Source organism: Lepus europaeus, chromosome 8 (genome assembly GCF_033115175.1).
Source record: "Lepus europaeus isolate LE1 chromosome 8, mLepTim1.pri, whole genome shotgun sequence".
Classification (NCBI taxonomy): Eukaryota; Metazoa; Chordata; class Mammalia; order Lagomorpha; family Leporidae; genus Lepus; species Lepus europaeus.
In genome coordinates, this window is record NC_084834.1 from 60,656,555 (window position 1) to 60,665,613 (window position 9,059).

General features: G+C 37.0%; 1 non-coding gene across 1 annotated transcript; it reads left to right on the plus strand.

Annotated features, from left to right (window-relative positions):
• The first annotated feature begins 8,589 nt into the window (after nt 1-8,589).
• Nucleotides 8,590-8,651, plus strand: LOC133766117 (U7 small nuclear RNA). The gene has a single exon (XR_009866668.1). It is a non-coding gene; the product is annotated as a U7 small nuclear RNA (small nuclear RNA).
• The last annotated feature ends 408 nt before the right edge of the window (nt 8,652-9,059 follow it).

Genomic DNA, 9,059 nt, shown 5'->3' on the forward strand with positions numbered 1-9,059 from the left:
CCTAGGGTCCTACTACTCTCATGAAATACAGGATTGAGTCACATTCTGCTTGGTCCAGCCCTAGATTTTGCATGTGTTTAAGGAGTGAACCTGAGGAGAGAAGATCTCTTTTGTCTGTCAGTATATCTCTTTCTCCATATCTTATCCTTTTAAATAAATAATTATTAAAAGAAAAAAGAAAGAATAATCGCTGACTTTTTTCTTCCAGTTTACTCTAGGAGGATTTTTCTATTTTTCTATTTTACAGTTTTACCAGGTAAAATACATATTTTTGAAAGTTTTTTCATTCATAAAGACACTTTTTATATGAAATCTGAATTCCTCTTGTTGTATGTTATATCCACATCTTTTGGTCAAAAAAGATAGGAAATCCATGTTTGGCATTTTCTTTTTACTGACATTAAGGATCAAACTTGCTAGGGAGTCATTCAATTGTGACGAATGGAGTAGAATCATGAAGAAAAGATGAACAATCACTGATATTCTTCAAAAAGACTCATAAACATTCCTGAAATAAGATCTCAGAATCTCAGTAATTTATTACAGCTCATGTTGTAAAAACATATAATGAACTTGTATCATCAAATCCATTACAATATGAAACCTGGTAGTTTTGAAGATTTTTATTTTATTCTGTCAATATGTCCATTTATTATTTTAGTAAACTCATCCCTGTGCAAAACATACCTTGGGGACAAATCACTTATATTATTTAAAGTTGATTGTTATTTTTGAATGGTAAGGTCTTATAAGTCAGAGATATAGAGTTACTAGAATTAATAGAAACCAGTATCAGTTTATTCGATAAATTCATACAGAATTTGTCTATTTTTGTATCTAAATATAAACATCTAAAAATACTAATTAAATTTTCCACACAAAATGTTCTGGAGTAGATAACAATATGGAATTTGTGCAAGTTATTCTGCAAATTAGCCAATGAGGTTGGCATATGGATGCAGGTGGACTTGTCCCAGAGGTAGTGCTCTTAGACACCATGTAGTATTGTCTCTTCAAGGTATGTGTATAGTACATAAGCCACCACCATAATGTTTGCATTATAAAATCATCATTTGAAATACTTATATCTTAAGTCTACAAAAATACATATTTATACTTCTCTTCTTCCCTAAAGTTTTGTTCTCTTATATCTCAGAAATAGTCACTCTCATTTTATGAGGATCCCATGCCTAGAATCTGGAAGGCATTCTGAATGTCTTCCTTTCTTCACATAATTACTAAATTCCTAATTTGACCTTTCTGCTTTTTGAAATGTTCACACTCCTGTATAGTTATTACAAAATACACTGACTGTGCCTTTGGTCTGAGATTTATCACTTCCTTTTGATTGATAAAAACAGTTTCTGATGGGTCCTTCTAGCTCAGTGCATTTCATTTCTAACAATTCCTCTTTGATTTTCCCACAGTGTTCACTCACAGGTCAGTATCTTTACTCAGAGTTTACCATAAAGGCAATTTGAGGATAATACAAACAGGCAAATATTTTGTTTTCACTCTGCAATAAATGAAAACTTATCAGCTATTCAATTAGTAATACTTTAAAATTTATGTTTAATTTGGACTAACATATAATACTTTTTAATATTTAAGGGGTACAATGTAATATTCAGTCACATATAATCAGCATAAAATAATCATGGAAGGCAATTAACATTTCCTTCTCTCTCTTTCTTTGTTTCTTTTTCTTTGCTCCTTTCTTTATTTCTTTTTTCTTTTTTTTTTAATTTGGAGACTATCAGTTCCTTTGTTTTAGTTCTTTTTCATAGGTTAGGTAATATATTATCAAGAGTTATATTCACCACAATATTCTACAAAATGAATGGAACTGGATATGATTACATTAAATGAAATAAGCCAGAAAGAAATAGTGCATGTCCTCCCTCATATGTGGAAATATATATATATGTATATATATATATATATACACATATATATATATATAACAATTTATCCCTCATATGTGGAAATATATATATATGTGTATATATATATATATATACACATATATATATATAACAATTTATCTTTTTAAAAGTGATTGAGATTGGAAACTGTGGGTGAGCAGGAGGTTGGATAATGATCACCAAACCACAATAATGTTTTTTTCATCCAGTTTAACTGTATCTTTTTATTATAGGCTGTGACTATGTAACATTAACAAGACAGTTAAAGAGATAATATAGCAATGGAAAGAAGTGAATAACATCTTGATTCAAAAAATTTTCCAACTGTGAAAAGCTCCATGACATTTGCTCACTTTGATAGCCATTATTTCAAGTGAATCTGTGTCCTGTAAGGTCTTCTTTTTTCAGTCTGGTAGATACAGAAAGTTATGCAAACTTGATGGGCTTCTTTTGTGTTGTTCCCCACAATGACTTAGTTTGGAAAATGTGGAAATCACTCTTTTTCATTTATAGATATGATGTCATCTATCTACCAAATGCCTTGCCAAATACCCACATTTCTTTAGGCCTCTGGGGCGTTCTCATTAAGATAACTATCATGTCTAGTAACACAAGATCATTAGACTTTTTAATTCTCAAACATTTGTATTAATAGCATTTTCCATTATAGAAACTTACAATTTAGTACCACGTCACATCTTGACAGTACTTCTAATATAATCCAAATAGCCTGATCAGTTGGTGTCTCTATAAGATGAGAGACATAGGTCCTTCGATTTTTTCAGTTGGGCCCAAACTGGAAAAACCAAAGTCCAGGATTTACTGGAAATTTTAGAGACAAGATTGTTTGAAACTTTGATTTTTTGAATGCCTGTCAAGAATGCCAAGAAGGCTCAAAATCCAAAATATCTGGTTGAAATAAGATTCCTTAAAATCATGACATAATATAGACCAAATTTGATCATTGTTACAGGTGATTATTCAAATCTTTGAAAATAAGCACATATTTAAATAACCCATAGCTCTTAATAAAAATTCAGCTGTTTTTGAACAATTAGAATTTAACAGACATCAAGAGAACATTTGAGCGGATTTGAGATCCGCTTCTTGCATTTCTTCTGTCTCATCATCTTCATAATCTTGCATTGGGGTGTCTTTTTCATTTGGGGGCGTCATAGTGTCTTCCTTGTTCTTGTTACCTCGGTTTTTGCATTTGTTGTTTGGCATGTTGGAGATATTTGGTTTCTTCACTGTGGTGTTTTTTCTTGTTACACTATGGCTCTATATTAAGTGGACTGTCTGCTTTCGGTGGAGCCTTAGAGGCTTGAGATGAGTGTGGACTGAGAGCTGTGTTTGGTTCCTCAGGGCTGAGGGTGTGTCAAAGATGACACTCCCAGGTTAGGCGTGGTAAATCTCTCTTTCTTTCTTTTTTTTTTTTTTTTTTTTTTGATTCAAAAGGGAGGTAATTCCGCACAGCTGAACGTACTTGGAGGTAGTTAGCAGGCAAATGATATACCCACAGGAGCTAGAGATTGGAAGCTCTTTCCCACGGACCACACAGGGAATCTGTGCTGCCCTCAGTGTGGGCTCCAATTCTCCTGCAGTCTCCCACTGGGTTGCCAAGTTAGATGCTAATCTCCTGTTATTTCACCCCTCCCCCCAGAGTCAGGTTTTTCTGCTAGGCTCAGGGCCAGTGCAGACCTGAGGTCGCCCTGCTTATGACGTATCTCCAAAATGGCGCCTGCTCTTTGTCTTGCTCGCCTTTGAGAGGTGAGCAGAGAGAGAGAAACTCGTGTCCGTATCGGTCACTTTTTTTTTTTCCTCTCTCTCTTCTAGTTAGCCTGGTGAACTTTTCCCCATGGAGTTTCAAGCCTCGTTCCCTCTAGCCTCCTCTTTCCGCTTGCCCGCTGGTGTCTCGGGCTATTGAGGTTCGGCTCACCTCGCGTTCCTGCGCTGGTGCGTTGAGTCTGCCGCTGGTGTCCCGAACTTGGGCTCCCACACTCTCCACGCAGGTCCACTGTGAATCACTAGTTCCGGAAGAGTTTCCTCTGCTGTTTCTTCCCCTACTCTTCCTTGACCCTGCAGTATCTCCACTTATATTAACGTGTGTTGACGAACTATTAATGTGCTCCCTTCCTATTCCGCCATCTTGCCGCTCTCCACTTTTCTATTTTTTAAAGAATTATTTTATTTATTTGAAAGATAGAATTATAGAGAGAAGTAGAGCCAGAGAGAGAAAGAGGTCTTCCGTTTTGCTGATTCACTCCCCAATGACCGCTATGACCAGAGCTGAGCTAACCCAAAGCCAGGAGCCAGGAGCCTCTTCCAGGTCTCCCATGTAGGTGTCGGGTCCCACGGTGTTGGGCCATCTTTTACTGCTTTCCCAGGACATAGCAAAGAGCTGGATCAGAAGAGTAGCAGTCAGGACTCTAATAGGTGCCCATATGGGATGCCGGCGCTACATGCTGGGGTTTTAACTCTGTGCCACAGCGTGGGCTCCATACATACTTTTAAATATATCTTACCATGTGTAGTTTTGCTTCAAAGTTTATAGATGACTAAAATATACAAAAAATAAAATTAAAGAGAAATTCAAGCTCTAGAAAGCGAAAATAAATGGAAACAAGTGCATGAAGATACTTGAAAAGATCTGTGGAGGGAGATGGCACTTGGCTTAGTGGTTAAGACACCTGCATCCAGTGTCAGAAAAGCTGTGCCCAATTCCCTGCTCCAGCTCCAGTCAATGCAAACCCTGAGATGCAGCTGTGATGATTCATGTAATTGAATTCCTACCATGCAAATGAGAGATCTTGATTGCATTCTTGGGTTTAGGCTTCAGGCTGGTGCAATCCTACCTGTTGTAAATATTTGAAGAAAAAAAAATTGAGGAATAAACTAGTGGAAGGGGAACTCTGCCTCCCCATCTCTCAAATAATAGCTAAAGCTATTATTTCATGGGAGGCATTTAGCCTAATGGTTAAGGTACCAGAGTACCAAGATTTGAATTCTGGGTCCACTTTTAATTCCAACTTCTTGTGAGTACATACCTTTGGAGGCAGCAGGAGATAATTCAAGTAATTTTGTTTCAGTCACAAATCCTAGATTGAGTTTCTAGTTCCCAGTTTTGGTTTGGCCTAACCCCAGATATTGCAGCCATTTGTGGAGTGAATATTCAGATAGGAGTGCTCTCTTTATATTACTCCCTCTCAACTACATAAAAAATAATAAGTTTTTAAATGTCAATAGCACATAGACATGAAAACAATGCATGGATTTCAAATTTCTTTGCAGAAAGATAAGTATTTAATTTAATTTTCCTACAAAGTTTTGAGGTACATTTGTAGTGTCATAACTAAGTTATAATGATTTGATGTCATTTTAAACACTGCTTTGACTGTATATTTTAGAAGAATGTAGAAGATACATATCTGCAATACTGAAAACCATGTAATACTTTAATTGCTAAACTAATATTGATAGCGTTTTTGAGACTATGCTTGCATTTCTTAGAGTGATGCAAATGTTTGATTAATCCTTTAAGGACCAAAATATGCAGTGTGACAAGATGGATATAATTGTACAATCAAATATTTAAAATTATATAATGTTTAGTTGAAATTGTAAATGCCACATCATATTCCTTCTTATAAGTGGTTCTGTTGTCTTTGTCCAGTGATTTTATCTGGATATAACTCCAGCCTGGAACTGAAATTACAGCATTTAAATATTATTCTAGGTCTTAGGAAGAAAGTTATGCAAGAGCAGCTTAGCACTCTTCTGGGCCCAAAAGCAAAGAATGGGTCAAAGATTAATGAAAAAAAAAAAAAAAAAACACACACCTTGCTGAATGTGAGTCATTAGACAGCCAAATGAAGAGTAAATGTGGCAGGCACCGCGGCTCAATAGGCTAATCCTCCACCTTGCCGCGCCAGCACACCAGGTTCTAGTCCCAGTTGGGGTGCCGGTTCTGTCCCAGTTGCCCCTCTTCCAGGCCAGCTCTCTGCTGTGGCCTGGGAAGGCAGTGGAGGATGGCCCAAGTCCTTGGGCTCTGCACCCGCATGGGAGACCAGGAGAAGCACCTGGCTCCTGGCTTCAGATCAGCAAGATGTGCCAGCCGCGGCGGCCATTGAAGGGTGAACCAACGGCAAAGGAAGACTTTTCTCTCTGTCTCTCTCTCTCACTGTCCACTCTGCCTGTCAAAAAAAAAAAAAAAAAGAAATTGTCATTGGCTAAACAGATGTCCAAAATTTAAAAGCAGGAAGGCAATATGCCAGGAATGCCAAATAATTCCTAACTGTATTACTTAAGTCAAATTAAGTATGACTTAATAGATAGCAAGAGAAAACACATTTTCCAAAAAATACTTTCATTTTCAATGAATACATAAATTTTTCATTTATAAAAGTTGGCATGAATTTATATGCAAATAGTGTCTTACTTTGATATTTCACTTTCTGAAGACAAAAGGGACATGATTTGCCTTAGGCATTTCTTTTTCATGGAAAGCTACATGGAACTAGATAGTAATATATTACAGAATCTTTGTACTTAGAGTCAGATTATAGTTAACCACCTGGCAAAGTTCCTGTTGCTTATGCTCTAGTGATCTATGAAATTATGCTTAAAAATCCCTACCAAGAAAGATAATTTGGAAATATTTATAGAAAAATTTCTTTTTCAGGAGGAAAGTAGTTAAAATTTTGAGAAATATATGTTAGCAATTATGACATTTCGTGTGGAATGTTTACATTTTTAGAAGTCTATGCTAAATAGGTAAAATTTAATTCACATGTTAATTTAATCTATGGAATAGATTTTGAACAATTTACATGAAACATTTATACAAAAATACATGCACATGCTAATGTACTCATTATTGTTTATGGGATACAAATTAAAATAAATCACTTTTTAAGTCTAATTGAAATTCCCCTTCTAACCTGATTGCATTGCACAATTTTATATGTAGTTAAATATACAAATGTATATGAACATAATTAAAATAGAAAGTTAATTAAAGTAAGATGAAACCATCTATTTTTGAAGGCAGTGAAAATACCATATCATGGTTATATAAAGGGGGTTATGTTAATATTACAGTCTCATCACAAAGACTGAAGGAGATATCAAATAAAATATATTAAAGGGAAATCAAATAGAAGCTAAAGTGGGGTGTCTACTTCAAAAACGTCATTTAATATTGACACAGAGGACAAGACAACAGAAACACATGGTAAAAGGAGCATGTGTGTGATGTGTGCATGTATGTATGTGCCTAAAATACAGATATTGGAATTAAAGAGCATGTGTTTGTACTCTGTAAGCTATTATTTTAATTTAATTTTATTTATTTTAAAGACAGTGTTACAGAGAGAAAATGCCAGACACAGAGAGAAAGAAATTTTTCCATCAGCTATATCCCTCTCCAAATGGCCTCAAAAGCTGGAGTTGGGCCAACAGGTGCAGTAGCAATAAGCCGGATCAGAAGCGGAGCAGCTGAGGCTTGAACTGTCAGAGGGTTTTTTTTGTTTTGTTTTGTATTTTTTTTTTTTTTTTGACAGGCAGAGTGGACAGTGAGAGAGAGAGACGGAGAGAAAGGTCTTCCTTTTTGCTGTTGGTTCACCCTCCAATGGCCACTGCGGCCGGCGCATCTCGCTGATCCGAAGCCAGGAGCCAGGTGCTTCTCCTGGTCTCCCATGCGGGTGCAGAGCCCAAGGACTTGGGCCATCCTCCACTGCCTTCCCAGGCCATAGCAGAGAGCTGGCCTGGAAGAGGGGAAGCGGGACAGAATCCGGCGCCCTGACCGGGACTAGAACCCGGTGTGCCGGCGCCGCAAGGAGGAGGATTAGCCTGTTAAGCCAAGGCGCCGGCCCTGTCAGAGGTTTAACCTGCTGCACCACAATGCCAGCCAGCCTCCATTATTTGTTTTTCTAAAAATATTTTCTCTTTAACTGTCTTTGAAGCGACTATTTTACTTTATTTGATCAGTAACAACCTGCATGCACATCCATACTAGTATTCTGGACATACAATAACAGTTCAGAAAAAAAGAAAGCTATGCTTTTCACAACTAAGATATTATTTGTGATAGCTTATTAATATTAATTTTACATGAAACCAACTTTTATCATCAAAGTCCTGGAAAATATATCCATATATTTATTTACTATCTAATCCATCTAATTTTTTCTGTTATTTTTTATTTTACGACAATCATTGTCTATGCTATCCTTTCATATTTAATTATTTACTCAGAAAACATTTTTATTTCTACCAATTAGATATGTGCAAAGTCAATATATACATTGCTTAGAAATTATGCCCTTCATAGAAATTCAGTCAAAAATAATTATAGACCTAAAGGTTAAGTATAGGACCATAAAACTCCTGCAAGATAACATAAGAGAAACTCTAGATGATCTTGACTATGGTGACGAATTCTTAGGCACAATCCAAAGGGCAGTCCAGAAAAGATTAGTTAACAATAAAATTTTCTGCCTTGAAAAAGATAATATCAAGGGAATGAAAAGACATAACAGATATAGTGAAATTGTTTACAAGTAATTCACTAATAAAGTAATGCTTTCTAAAACCTATAAGGGGAACTTAAAACTACACAATTAGAAAATGAATCAGTCATCAATTAAAAATAAGTTACATGGGACAGTGTTACAGCTCTTTTCGAATTTGTCTAGCAGGTTTTCCGGTTTGCACCGGAAAGCCCCCACATTCACTTTGTCTTTCAATAGTAGAGGATTCTGGTGTTGGACAGGGGAGAGGGTCTCAGCCCTTGTTTGAACATTTGCTGATCAGTCCAGGTTAAGGACTACGCCCGCAGGCTTCCGGCTAAGGCTGATTCTGCTTCCCTTCTTCCAGCGCCAATGCTAGATTCCTGCTGGGAGCTGACTGGCTGTTCCCAGCTTGTCTGTCGTCCCTGCGCCCACGGGTGCTGTGGCCCCATGGCGTCCGCCTCGGCTCACCCCGCGCCCCTGAGCGCTGAGCAGGCCAAGGGTGAGGAGCATCCCAGGTCCCGCGTGGGCTGCCCGCGGGCGGGGGAGGGGACGGGCTCCGTAAAAAAAAAAAAATAAAAAAAATAAGTTACATGACTTGAACACATTTATTAGAATGACCAAA